The sequence below is a fragment of the Diadema antillarum genome, unplaced genomic scaffold, assembly GCF_040938485.1.
Source record: "Diadema antillarum isolate AM-2024a unplaced genomic scaffold, OU_Dant_1.0 seq00000079_RagTag, whole genome shotgun sequence".
Classification (NCBI taxonomy): Eukaryota; Metazoa; Echinodermata; class Echinoidea; order Diadematoida; family Diadematidae; genus Diadema; species Diadema antillarum.
In genome coordinates, this window is record NW_027271172.1 from 3,695,517 (window position 1) to 3,711,181 (window position 15,665).

Here is a 15,665-nt window from a genome sequence, read left to right on the forward strand (position 1 = left end):
GGTACTAAAGTAATCAAAGCCCACGTGACTCATTTCAGCGCTTCCTATTGGCTACGTTCTGGAACCCATTTTATAAATTGCTTTATCTCTGTACAGTGTATGTGAGTAACGTTGCACTCTTATATTTCATAGGGATTGCGATATTACCAGTACAAAACCTACAATGTCAGAAAACTACATTTCTATGTACAGATACACTTTAACCCTTACCATTCTGTGCTTGCTGATTGGCATGCATACTGGAGTGCTTTCTTTGCTGATCAGCACAGATGCCTGGGAAACTAAACACTACTGAATACAGATCTCCTAATTCCCCTAATCCAGTCATTGTGTCACCATGGCCTTCCTGTTGGATTAAGAGAGATTATACTACATTTGAGTGGACATGCTTTAATCTGCTTCCAGATCAAGTTTGGATGGACTACTAAATGCTGATGAAAATGTTTGGCAAGTACATGTAAAGCTATGTACCTGGAAACATGAAGGGTTAAATATGTCACAGAAACATTTTCCATAGTGTCCCTGTCTGAAAATGCTACAGGATGTAGAGGAAAGAGTATATCCTATTACTATAAAGGTGAAGATGCAAATATATATATATATTTTTCTTTGCAAGTAGTGTCATTTTTTAATGAGATGTTAGTGTAGCTAATCTTTATTTTACATAATTTTGAATGATATTTTTGCTTTACACAGATACACTTGATGCAACGTGAAAACCGCAGTCAGCAGTTGTCATGAGGGACGCACGTCCGTCACTCCACTGAGGTTGCCCCCCTTGCAACGAGCAGAGGACGCGTCGGTCCGCCTCTTTTTCTCCCCGCGCTGGCCCTCTCAGCGGTCAAGCTGGCCACAGACACAGAGTCCGAGTCCAGTCACCAGCTCACGGAAGAACACTTTGTCTCGGGCCAGTCGGACGGCGAGGACGATGCGGTGACAACCGGGATCCAAGAGGCAGGAACCTTAACAGGTTGGTGGCGCTATTTCCTTCCTGTCTTTCTACACAGGGCACAACAAGCACAGTTGATTCTGTTGATATTCTCCACTGATCTCCCCATAGGAGACGTATGCTGGATATCTCACAGGCCAATTGCTGTGAAGCCACCGTGTAGCCATCTTACCACGCACATTGCATTTTTGTATGGAGCTCACAACGTCACATGAACTTGGTTACAGCTGTGCTGGAAAATGCGCACAATTTTCCATAGAGTGTGCCTGGTAAGATGGTGGTGCTGGCGGCTTCACTTGTTGTACAGTGCAAATGGGCCAATGAGATACTGTATATGCCATAATTTTCGCGTACATAAATTTTTGCGAATTGCCGCTGTCACACATTTTCGCGAGTGGTTAAATTCGCGATTGGGGGACCAGAGAAAATATGAAGTGGCAAAGAAAGTGTGAATTTTCAACTTACTAGCAAATAAGAATGATACTAGTTATACACTGCATGAAAAAAACTTACCAAACTCTGCGAACTAGTAAGTTAGAGTTCAACATTTTTGAAGTGGTTAAGTCCATCGCGCTAGATTTCTGACGAGTGGTCCCCTTGCGATAATGGATTGGCTCTCTACAGTATTCGTAAGTAGACGTGGACGTGCGTAAACAAGCTTAGCCAGTATGGTCTGTTCGGTAAGCCGTGACATGGTATAGTAGTACTGAAATGTTCGTATCATCAAGGCAAGGGATTCATTTTGGAAGGTAATATTTTCGCGTGTTGTTAATTTCCCGACTCGCGAAATTCGCGAAAATAAAACCCCCGCGAAATATATAGCGTATACAGTATCCAGCATACTCAAAGATCAGTGGTTGTTCCCTATTAATTACTGGTCATGTAGGGTGAACCTAGCTAGGGGCATCATTATCATCAGTTACCTTTTTCCAGGAAGATGTGTGAAGGAGGCCACTTCACCCAGGATTCACACATGCTCATCGTGAAGAGTGAACTGGGATCTTTCACACATGACTCACTCCTGCACGATATCTCAAATTTATGGCCCATCCCTCGGGACACAGTCCTTCACTTTCGTTGTTCTCAGTGTGTACAGCTGCCATGTTGTTACCCTTGTCACATGAAAGAGTGTGATACTGGGTGTTTTTGGTCTACAGAGAGCAATGAATTATACATACGTCATCAAGATTGTGCCATGAAAAAGAATACAACAACATTGCCTGCCTATTCACTACTGTGAATTGTGTGTGTATAAAAACAGCTTCTGAGTGATATGCATGATATAAAAATTTGTCTTTTCCCCTGTCTTCTTTTAATTATTTTCTTTGTTTTTGCTCAATGGAGTGACAGGCATGACATAGTGTTTTGTAGTAAGTATTTTTGATGGGTGCAATGTGTGCTGTTGTAACAGTTAGCTTTTTCACATCTGAATACCTTGCAGTCAATATACATTCAGGACATTGGGATTGTGTTCGCATCTCAGTCGAGTCAGTGTGCTCTGTCTTCTGAATGTCAATGTCGCCCTCTTGAGTCAGCTTTCTGCACAAGTTTAAGTGTGAGCTGCAAGTGCACAGCTATCCACTGCATGCACAATGTACAGTGTACTTGGTGCTAAAATAGTGGCATCGTGAAAAGATGGATCAGGGTAGAGTTTATCTCTGTAGTGAATGAAAACCCGAATTGCAGTCATCAGATTTTGTCCTTTTTTTGGACAATTGATTATGATACGTGTATGAAAGAAATGCTGTCATTGTCAAATATCTTTTAGTTGTATTCACAATGACACACTCTATGAATTTTCTCTGCGCATTTTTAGCGGAATACTTAAGGTGAGAGTTAGAATGATTTTGAATGCCAGATGTTAAATAGTACCTAATTTGAGGTATTCACTTTTTCTCCTCCAGGACATACAGGCAGTACATAGAAGTGATGCTGTATACCTTCTTGCAACCAAGTACTATGCCTGTGAAAGTGAATTTCAAAAATGCATGTAAATATCTCCACTCTAGTCTTCCTTCCAGATGCTACGACTTCAATGCTCTCTCACTAAACAGAGCGGAGGACTACTAGGAATTTTGTGCACCAAGCATTCTGCTTCATTGTTAACTTACCAGGTCCCTTGGGGAATTTCGCTGTATATTTATCTTCTTGTCATTAAAATGGCGACTCTGGTCTTACTGCATAAACTGTAGAGAAAGACTGATAGACACTGGTGACATTCATTTGATTTGAGAGATGAATATTAACTTTATAAACTTTTGAGGTCTGTAGCCAATTGAAGGATTGGTTATAAATTTAGTGATTTAGGTTTTTGATAATTTTGCACCAAAAATAGTGATCACTGATGGTATGCTGTATAATGTCTTGATTTTCACATGATTACCATTTAGTGCTGAGTGGCTCAAAAACATGATTTGTGGGTTCTTGAAGTGGTGCTGTGTAATTGCTTTCTCGTACAGTTTTTTTCTTTTTTCATTCATTTCACAGAAAAGAGAGAATTTGATTCAGCATTTCTGTACACAAAAATCTATGTACTACACTTTGCTGCGCAACATTCATACCAATGGGCACACATCATGCCTCATTCTAGACGATGAACGCTGTACAGAGTTTCACAAATTATTAGTACCAGTGGTAAACACATTTGATTACACACAAACGATCCCATCGAATGTACGACCTGCACAGAAAGCTACATTATGCACATTCTCAAGTGAACACTAGGACACATCCCATGTACAAACCTGTACACACACATTTGTATGCACACCTCTCTTGTACTGCGTCTGATTGTGGTGAATTTTTTTTTTCCACAGATCTCTCAGTATCAAATATTTAATTGCTATTATTATCAATATTATTTTCATTTTTAATGGGGTACGTTCTCCTGACCGGTAAAAAATCGGGATGAATGCTTACTGACAACAGTCATACTAACAATGCAAAGAGTTGGACTGGTGGTGGACATGATAATGGGGTACATTCTTCTTTAAAAATCAGGGTGAACATACCCTGACAACAGCTGGACTAACAGTCTAAAGAGTTGGATTGGTGGCTGACAAAACACTGCACAAATTATTGCTGATTGTGATTGTGGTACAGGCACCATCTCATGGGGGGGGGGGGGGGGGTTGAAGATGATGTACAATCGTATGCATAGATTTTGCCTTCTTCTCTTCCACCATCAGTAGGAAAGGGTGTTGAATGTCATCTAGTACAATCTGAAGTTAATATAGTGACAGTGACAGCATCCAGCATCTCTAGATTTGACAGAAAGTGAAACTCGTGTAGAAGAAATTGTGATAATACGAGTTGCCTTTAAATGAATTAACTTGACTGGTCTAAATGGTGTTACTAATTTTTTGTTTCTTCCTTTAACATACAGAAAGCCTCAATTCTGTGAAAGGGACAATAATCATATTTACAAAAGGAGGAAAAAAATCGCAAAGATCTGCTGCATTTGAAAGTCACTTAAATCTTATACAATTGCTGAGCCTCATACCTGTGTTGACAAGCATTTCTGGAAAGATGAGTGATTACTTCATATCCACTTCTGAACTGCTAGTGTACAGTTACATGTATACCCCCCCCCCCCCCCCCCTTGATTCTTTTTTTTTTAAAATCCCACTTGAACATGCACCAAAGTCTCATAGACTTTGGGACACAATATGAATGAGAATGTGATATATCCAGCATGATTTCGAGTGCTCTCTTTATATCACTTAAATCTATGCAGCAGGTACATTTTTAGCACCTCAGGTGCCTGATGAAAAAAACCCTTCAATTTTTACAGACCTGTATTATCAAGAAGCAGTCACAATTCATTCTCCATTTTTAAATGGAAAATAAGATGAAATGAAATGTTTGTACACTCATATTTTTTTTTCCTGTCATCACAATTGATGGTGTATACACACCTGTGTTGACAAGTGTTTCTGTAGAGATGAATTATTAGTTTAATATCCACTTCTTGAACGCTAGCCTGGATAAAGAGACCCAGTGGTGTAATATACCAAATAGGCCACATTCTCACATCCTTTTGTATCATCTCAGTCTCTCTTTCTCTTTTTCTTTTTCTTCTTCTCTTTTCATTTCTTTGTCTTTGATATCTATTTGTTTTAGATATTGTTTATTATTATCATTATTATTATTATTATTATTATCATTATTATTATTATTATTATTATTATTGTTATCATCATCATCATCATCATCATCATTATCATTTTATTTTACTTTTTTTTATCCGTAGTAGTAGAAGTAGTAGGAGATGTACAAATACATACTTCTACTACTGGTGTTCTAAAGACTCATATTTCATAATGCAATCAACACTGGCTGCATTTATCAACTTTACCATGTTTGAAATGTGTTTCAGTACCCACTATCAAAACGTGTTTGCATTTTGAATACACAATGTTTCAGTGTTTCAGAAAGGCGTTTCTGACCCCATAATCAAAACAGCTTTGTATACGTTATCAACTGCCCAAAACTCCCTGAAAGTTGTTTTGAAACCATTCTTGATTTGGGTACTGCAGTGCACTCATCATACATATGGGCAATTCCACGGTAAATGGGTAGTTTTACGCACTCTAGACATAGAGCAATTTCATTTGAATATATTTGTTTTAATCATCTTTTTTTGTTTATTTCGTGAATAAATGTGGCAAGGTGAAATAAAATATTCAACCTCGTTGAGTCTTTTTGTCATTTTTTTGTGATGTGCTGGTTTGTTTGTTTTTATTTAATATTGTTGATAATGTGCAAATTTGAAATAAAAATTGACATAAATTGTAACTTGTATAAAATAAATTTTCTTAGAAGACACGCACCCTGGATGGATTAAAATTCAAAATTTATCGTCAATGCACCGAGAAATCATTTTCTTGTTCGCCCTGAACGATTACACGAGTTTTGAGAGAGTGGAAAGCAAGCTGGACCAAAAAGGTCGGCGTTCTGTCCTACTTCAGTTACGTACGTTCGGCCTCAATTTCGTTTGGTATCCAGGCGTCAGAGTGCAGTTATTTTGTGTTAAATACACTTTGCTGACCACAGTTTCAAGTTGGGTTTCACTAATTCAACAGAAAATTAAATCAAATATTTAATATCCGTATTCAAAGTTACCAAATTCAATTTTCTGTCCACGCCGCGAACGTACGTAACTGCTAGTTGAGACACTCCAGAGTCGTTCGATTTAACACGGAAACGCCGACACTACCCTGAAGTTAGACATCTGCTTTCGGTTTCGCGCCACAAGCATTGCTGTCTTTTCAGAACATTTAGTTATCTAGCTTCAGCTTCCGTTTCTAATTCTGTCCAGTATGTTACGTGCGTTCAGTGGGTACGCTCCGCTTGGTGGGACGCACGAACGGTGGACAGAATCGACAATCGGTCTTCGTTACGTGTGTTCGCACGCGCGTAACTCAGACAGATCGTTCCCATGTCTTGCTTACCTCCTTGTTTCGCGCCGTTCTGTCCAAGGTTGCGTATCGTTCGCATGAAATTTCCCGTGTTATGTCTGCATTGCGTACAATCCAGCATCGACTGCTCAGATCTGAATATGACGGAGGTGATTACGACTCTCACTGACAAAAGGTAAATTTTGCATTCTAGAGTAGAATCTTCCGTATTTTTAGGATTAATGGCCCTGCTGGCATTATTAGAAATTCTTTTGAGATTCTCTGTATGCTAGCTTTCACTACTCGTTTTCGAGTTCACACGGACGATAACTGAGCCAAGTCCCACATGTGTTATTTTTTGTCAGTAAATTCTTCGTTGCTGCCAGCTTCAAATAATCTTTCTTTTCATCTTTTCGTAATATTTTTTCCTCAAAATAAAACCAAACTGACAGTGACAGAACAGCAATGAACGAAAGATAAGCCAAGAGTGGTACTTAAAATGGCTGAATACAAGTTTAACTCCACTGTCCATCGTGAGCTGACGCACTGTAACCGTGTTAACGTTAACTCGCTGTTCAGTTTACGAAACGAGTGTAACTGTAACATTTTAATATTGAATTTCGAAAGCCAGGCTAGCGCTACGCTAGTGACATGAGTCCTAAGTGCAAGTGTAACCACACGATATCGTTAGTGTATGTAGACACCCATGATCAAACAAGTTAGAAAAGAAAATTTACCAGGCCTACATCGGGATTTGACTTGATTTATTTCTGCCTAAGCAAAGAGCAAACTCGACTTCTAACATTGTTAATGTTGTCCTTCAGCCACATGAGCTCATGGATTGCAGTTCTCTCATGATATGATTTATTTATTTAGATTCTATTTCTATGTTGTGATGTAGACTAGACAACTAGCAACTGTTATGTGAGTAGCTGTGCTGCCCTGTTCTGCACCTTTTAGTGGTGATTCAATCTGTGTCGTGAGTGACCAGAGCGTCCCTTCGATCATCATGCTGGTGCCCAGCCTGTCTGCTTTCCAGTGTTACGGTGAGGTGTACTCATACATATTTTTGTGATTTTGCGGGAGGGCTCGTTGGAGCTAAGTGACCCTGACTCAATGTACAATATGTCCATAACACCCTGTGTTTTGTGGCCTGGATAGTTATCTGTGCAGAGCCTCATTCCAGCTGTCACACCATCCACCATGTTTGCTCTTTGCTGGCCTGTGTCGTGTCCTACATGTAAAAACGATCCCTGTCATGAAATCAGCCCCAAATCTTTCTGCTCTAATAAATATATGACATGACCAAAGTTCCGCAACTTCACTTCGCAGAAATTCTGCGATGTTATGTTTATTTACAGAACTATTTTGTATTTATTTAATGAAGATTATAAATTTGTATTGCATACATGAATTAATGACCACTAAGCAAATTGTGTAGGAGATATTAAATCTCTTTCTACAGTGGAAAACAAACATTACAAGTAACAGTAATACCTCTCAAAGAAGCCATGACCTCCATATTTTTAATGCCATGCTATTATGTATTGTAAATATTTTATTCGTAGATGTCATAGAACTGGTACATGTGTAGTCTTCATTTTGTTGTCTTCCATGATATTTTGGTCCATTGTCATGTGTGCATATTTGGGGTTTTCTTCTGATACGATTATCACTATAGAAGCTGCGTGGCCCTGTTCTACAGCTTGTGGTGGAGATTTTCTGAGTGCCCAGAGCATCCCTTCATCATGACTAGCCTGTCTGCTTTTCACTGATAAGGTGTGAATGCATATTTTCATTTCATTATGTAATCTTCCTTTTTTGGCCAAAAAGGCTGCTACATTGGCACTCTTAAATATATTAAGGGTGCATAATATATATATATATATATATATATATATATATATATATATATATACATTTTTTTTTAAAGACCATGACAAAGAAAAAGTTCCTTTTATGTACAGGACTATTTCTTATTCATTTTTAAAGTATATAAATTTATAGTGCATACATGAATAAATGATTGCAGAGCAATTTGTGTAGGATGTTTGTAGAAGATATTGAATTGCTTTCTACAGTGTGAAACAAACAGTGATTGTTACCATTCAAAGATAGAAGCCATGGCCTCCATATTTTTTGACACTATGGCATATTCTTTTTTATTATAAAGATTTTATCATAGATATCTTTTTGAATGATTATGTACAATTGTAGTTAGCCCTCCTTTTGTTGTTTTTGGTAATATCTTTATCCGTTGTCGTGTAGCCATATCTGTGGTTATTGGGGTTTTCACCCGATGTTATTATCATTTTATTTATAGAAGCTGCATTGCCGTGTTCTTCAGCTTTTGGTGGAAATTTTTTAAATCTCTGAGTGCCCAGAGCATCTCTTCATCATGCCAAGCATGTTTGCTTTCCAGTGATAAGGTATGTATGCATATTTTCATGAAGTTGCCATCAATTCTCGGTATCGCCAGTGCGCAAAAAACTTCTGTTCATGCTGAAGAGCTCTGTCACAGATACACTTTGGGATTCTTTTGTGCCCTTGTTCACTTCTGGTTGTCTCACGCTAAGTAGAGGTCGCAGTTCCCATATGATTCAATGGAGTTAATTGTCTGCTTTTCCATTGCCATCCCTTTTTTCTTGGTTAAAATTCAGCTTAAAAGAGTTTTTAAGTTTTACTGATTTGCGGTCACTAGAGTCCTGGTTCACCACTGCAAGGCTTCAATGTGCTGGTCACATGATGGAAAGCGAAGAAATCTTCAACAAAAATTCCTCTGGATAAAGATAGAGCATAATCTGAGTGCATGAGCAGCCAAAACCAGGTCAAGTTTGTCCTGTAAGCTATCTCATAATGCATCTAAAACACTGCTCTCCGCACGGCAACTAGGTATTGGCGATACCAAGAATTACACCTATCCTTTTTTTTTTTTAAACTTTGGCCAGGAAAGGTTGCTAGGTGGGTTGATAGATTGGAGGTCAACTTTTATTTTTCTATGACAAACATACATTGCTTTTATGTACAGAAGTATTCTGTATTTATTTCCCAATATCTACAAATATTGCATACATTACTAAATAATCAAACAGAAAAGAAATTCAAGAGGGCAAACATTGTGCAGAGGTGTTGATACTCAATTGCTGTCTGCAGCAAAAAATAAATATTACACATTACCTTTCGAAGATGGCGATAACTCACGGCCTCCTCCAAATTTCTATAATCCTATACAAGTGTATTCAAAACTTATTGGAAATGTTTTATTATTAGATGTCTTTGAATGAAGATTGTTAGATAAAACACAGCTCTTCAAATTGGATGGCTACACATACTTTTGTTGTCTACAGTAACAATTTTTTTTTCTAAAATTCCATTAAAAAAAAAATAAGAGTCTACTGTATTTGTAGTTTGTGTATTTTATTGCTTGGTTTACGGAATAACTATGCAGCAAAATGTTTAACTATATTTCAATTGCGGGTGACATGTACATGGCTTTTGAATAATCTTTTATCTGCACTCAGTATGTAGGAATATTCCAAACTTTCAAAAATTGTGATAAAATGAACTCAATATTTGTTGATTATGTATGTATAATTTTTTTTTTTGACAGGTAAAAGACATCCTGGATGATGACTTGATGGGGAAACCAAGGCATGGAGTTTTCAAGTGGTCGTTCAAAGACAACATCTCCGGAGAATCTACAAACAATATCCTGTGCAGAATGCCTGATCCCATTCTCTTGGAGGAACAAAGCACCACAAGACAGCAGTTGTTGTTGTTTTTTCCTTCAAGTTGTAAACTATATCAGATATGACTTGAGCTTTTAATTTTTTGCAAGATACAATGTACTAAGAAACCACTTATGAAATTTTTATGAGCATACAATTCTACAAGGAATTCAAAGTTTAGCTTATGAAACATGGTCTTCAAATGGCTGAGGTAAGAAACCACAAAGTAAACCAATGTTATTGAAATAGAAGATCTGGGTTTCAGCTTTTATGAGGATCACTTTGTTCAACTTTCTTTTTGGATATCTCAGCCTTTTCAAAACTGATTTTCACTTAAGTAAACTTTCAATGCCTTTAAGAGAACCTATATGCTATTTCAAAAAGTTAAAAGCTGAGTCATCACCTAAATCAATACTTACCATCCCTTTTGTTGTAAAGCAAGATATAAACAGGGATACAACTGAATAAAAAAAGTTGTTACATTAGCTGCTTTGTTTCTTACTGTGGCTGATGAACATTAAGGCGATACAAGAACGAACAATGTCAGTTTTTATTGTGTTCAGAGCCTGTATGTTGATTGAGTTTGGAATATGATGACTGAAATTCCAGGATGGGCCTTATACACCATTTGAATGCATATGTATCGAATGGGCGGGCACATAAAAAGGGTGGGGTTTTTTGTGCGTGTGTTTTGTTTGTTTTTTTTTGGTCTAATTTACAAATCAACTCATAGATTGTAAAGTTAAGAGTTCTCTGACAGTACCTGAACATTTCGGAAAGTGTTATTCTTCGAAAACAGTTGATGGCACATTAACTTTTTTTATGTTTCTTACTGTGACTGATTTACATTAAAGGTCCAGTTTACCTTTGGGAGCAGTGATTTGAAATATGTTCAAGACATCACATTTGATGCATATGTGTCAGTCTGTTGTATCACAATATCCTACCATTTAAAATGTTTGCAATAAAGCCGAAAGTATAAGGAGATATCAGTATTGTTCTTGATAAACCATATGTTTCTTAACTATGGCTGATGGACATTAAGGCGATAGAAGAGTGAACAATGCAAGTTTAATTCTTGTTTGTGGAGCCTGTATGAGCCTAGATACACCATATAAAAATGTACACTGCATTGAATTGGCAGGCAAAGAAAAGGGCGCTTTCAAATTCATAGAATTTTTCTGTCAAGATGTTTTCATTGCTGTCAGGCAGAAGCTCGGTGGTCTAGTGGAGATGACGCCTGTCCGGAGATCAGGGGGTCGTAGGTTCAAATCCTGCTCGAGTATGTACGTCCATGATTTATTAAATTTTTTTCTGCTGTCGGGCAGAAGCTCGATGGTCTAGTGGAGATGACGCCTGTCCGGAGATCAGGGGGTCGTAGGTTCAAATCCTGCTCGAGTATGTACGCCCATGATTTTTTATAAAGGTCATGGCTACTATAGAAACACTGAACAATTCAGAAAGTGTCATTCTTTGTGTATTGATTTCCTATTAGGATTATTTCCTTAATGAATGTTACAACTATTCATTTTCAAATGAATGTAAATTGAAATGAACAGATTTAACTGTTGCACTATCAAATAACAGTTTCTTTTCACATTGAAATCAGCTATTGGTACATTAACTGCTTTATGTTTCTGACTGTGGCTGATGGACATTAAATGCAATAGAAAAATTAACAATGCAAGTTTTAATTCTTGTTTCCAGAGCCTGTGTGTTGATTGAGTTTGGGATGTGATGACTGAAATTCTAGTTAATTCCTTATAAACTGTATCAATACATTTGTATGTAATTTTGTATCAGTAAAAAAAAAAATCACTTTAGTTTTAAATTTGGACAGGCAAATACAATCCACTTGATTTACATGTATGTGTATGTAGGAATATCAGTTCAAGGTGTAATGGACACGAAATGGTAACTGCTGACCCAATGACAACAGCAAAATGCTCCTTTGCATACAGTATTTCGATATTTCAGCCTTTGTATATACTGCACATTGCGGTTTAAAATGAACTACACAATATACTGGAGAATGGGAGTGTATTGTATACCTTGGAAATTAAAAAACTCTGTAAAGTTCAAGTTTCTGTCCTACTCTTGTGTTACATACGTTCACCACTAATGCAGTGATACATGTCATATCATGTACTTTGGAATTTCAAGAAACTCTATGCCAATGAAGCTTTGGCTTTTCCTCACACACACATGCACCCATACAGATATGAATGTGACAACAGTTTGCCCGATTATGGAGGAACTTAGTACAAACATGATCTCACCTTTCGGATATGATGCACAAATTTTCTGGCATTAATCATGAATGCACACTTCAAAATGACACAAATAATGAATGTTTTCACAAATATGGACACCCTAAATTGTTCTTATCATAATGCATCAGCACAGTAAATAGTGTCAGATGATTTCAAATCAATATTTGTATTCTTTGTATGAGGAATCCATCATTCCAATATTTCTGTCCTACTCTATGTGTTACACGCGTTCGCCCCATAGCTATTACACGTCTTACTTACATACCCACTCAAGCTCTATTTGAATACAAAGTTATCTTTTCCTACTTAAAAATATTTAATATAGGTATTAGGCAACCCAACTCTGAAATATGGATACTCTGAAGACAATTTTAATTTTTCATGTTTTTCCAACCTAAAACTACCCATTTACTGTGGAAATGCCCATATGTAGAATTTGCAATGTACGTGTTTACATGTTAGGAGCCTACAAAAAAAATTATTAATGTCCTTTCAAGATGGCAAAAATTTCAAGTCAATGTATAGAAGCACCTGGCCATGATTTCACCCCTCGTTGGCTTGGCCAGACAGTGTGAAATCTACAAGTCGTCTGTGAAAAGCATTAGCGGTAACTATCAGTTTAAGATGTGAGCCCTCTTTTCTGAAGGCGTTATATGCCACACCCTTCTCCTTTTTCACCGAACTCCAAAGTTGCATTCATACCAGACATAACAGCAAGTTAATGATTGTAATCCAAATATGAAGATATTTTTACCCCCATTCAGACAGAAATATTGATTGTTGATCCTGATAATTTGTCAACCAAATTAGGCTTGCCTTAAATCTACCAAAATGGTTACCCTTGCCTTGATAGTGTTTGTGCACTGTTCGATCATGCGTGTTTTGAATGACGGAATAAAAAAATCTCGAGATATTTGCTCCAGAGTTCACACAATCGCTGCTGTGTGAATCATGATGTCATTTCTCGAATTATTGCGATTATTCTGAAATAATTATTTTTGGATATGGGTTGCGATGCTCACTGTGCTATTTAGTGGATTTTTATTTCAGCACAGTCAGAAATCTTGATATCCCTATTTGGATTGCGATGCAAATCTTGAGATTTGTATCCCACTAATTTGCATTAGTGTGAATCACACTCAAGTGTATTTTTGACCTACACGTAGTATCAAATTAGCAATCACTCCACATATGAGCTCACATTTTGACTCATTCCCTCAACTGAGCATAATGGAACAAGTGGGCTATATTTCCCTTTTTGTATCCACTAGTTCTTATCTAAGTGTTTTATACTTCATCATCCAAGTGCTGTAAATATGGTCTCTTTATAGGTAAATGCTAGTTGAGCAATTAGTAGCAAATGTTAGTACCGTATCACATCAGGACAGATACACATGATAATGAATCAAGTTCTATTGGAGACGATGCCGCCCCCTATATTTCATGAGTGAACAGTGTTCAAGAAGAATAACAAGATATTTTAGGGGCCTGTGATAGTGATGTCATAGAAAGGTGCATACATCACATGCATACCAAGCTGTATTCCAAATGATGTGCTCTGCAAAGTGCACTGCACCTTTGAGGGAGAGTTCAGTTGTTATTACTACTACTGAAATCAATGTGCAAGCTCCCCGTGTGTATTCATAGACATAGGGCATCAAGCAAAACCCATTCATCATAACTCTCCACGGTGGTTTTATAACATTTTGCTTCCATCATGACCTCAGATTTCAGTTTCGGTTTTTATAACGACTTCAAATGGGCCAGTTTATGGCAGAAGAGCTGCAATGCATGTCACAAAGTAGACCCTTCATTTCAAACTGAGGACAAAAAAGATAGATGCATGTATTGAAAGAGCACCTGTAGTTGCATACCGTACTAGTATCTTTGCTATACCCCAGGAGAGTTTAAGCCCATGTTTGACACCTAGGCTAATCTGATACTAAATGGTAGCTTCAGATAAAATTTGCTTTCCAGACAGAGTGACGATTTTAAAATCCCCAGACTCGCTGAAAACGTTGTCATGCCCAGCTGTTATTGGGTACATGCCATGTGAAATGAACTTTCCCACTATGCAAGATACCACATGTTTTAGCTTGCTGGCTTCATGGAGGATTAAATGGCAGACTGAATCACAGACTACAACAGGCCGCGACATGGGTAAAAGTTATCGAGAGGATGAAAAGGGGGGGGGGGGGGGGTCGGGGAGTTTCGGGGGATGGGATGATTCATGTTTCGTGGAGACGACGGCGAGTGGCTGATGAAATGATGCGGGGCGAATTGCACACGTGGGGCAAATAGCCGAGATGAGACATGCTTGCATATTCTCCACGAAGGGACCATTGATTTCACTGCGATTTTTTTTTTTTTAATCTTCTCTCGTTTTGTGTGTGGACAAATTGAGTGATTCTGATTCGTCTCTGATCGCTTCGCCTGAAGCCAAGATGGAGAAGTGCTTGAGATTGAATTCCTGATTCCATTTGTCCACCTTCATCAAGTATTCTGTCGCTGGAAGACCATTGTGAGGTACAGGGCAGTGCAATTGTACAGTGTATTCATTTGGTTTCAAGATGCAATCCCAGTGTGTACAGTTGGAGTTGTATTTAATGCAGCTGCTATGCTTTGTGCTCATGACAGTGCTATTCATGGTGCTGCTGTGATTGAGGTGGTTTAAAAAGATGGCAAATGTTCACTGCTTTCACGTTTATGTTCATGATTGATTGAAGAATGTGCAGGTAAATGAGTCATAGTACATGTACATACTGTGCACCACCCACTACTTTTCATTACTACTACTATGATTGCAGCGCTGCCAACATTGGAAACTAGTTGAGAGTGAGACTCCCATAGGCCAATGCTATAACTTACATTGTAGGAGTAAAAATGAGTGAGATTAATAGAAATGCATGCAAATGAAATATGGTTTTAGAGTGAGAAAGGACCAAAATGAGTGAGTCTCACTCTCAATGAGTGAGAGTTGGCAGCCCTGTGATTGCGATCACTTGTGACTTTTATTCCCATATTATTGATACCATTTAAAAAATAATACCTAGTGATGATTTTGATAGTGACAGTGCCTAATCTGTGAAGAAAAACTTGTGATATTGTAACAATTGTCAAATTACCGTAAAATTTGCTTCTCTTTCATCACTTTATTCATTGACATCATGTTTGTTACTACTAAAGTACAAAATGTGTGATATAGTTTGAATCTTTGATAAATTTAGTCTCCGTATTCAAAGGCTTTAATGCGAATCAAAATATTCAAATTGAAATCATGATTGGTCGAGCATATCAATTACAACGAAGTACATTA

The 15,665-nt window shown here is 37.7% G+C and overlaps 1 non-coding gene and 1 pseudogene across 1 annotated transcript; both read left to right on the forward strand.

The window, feature by feature from the left end:
* Positions 1-761: 761 nt before the first annotated feature.
* The window catches only part of LOC139726174 (trafficking kinesin-binding protein 1-like), a 75,019-nt pseudogene continuing 60,115 nt past the window's right edge, over positions 762-15,665 (forward strand).
* Trnas-gga (transfer RNA serine (anticodon GGA)) lies at positions 11,406-11,478 on the forward strand. Its single transcript has one exon. It is a non-coding gene; the product is annotated as a tRNA-Ser (tRNA).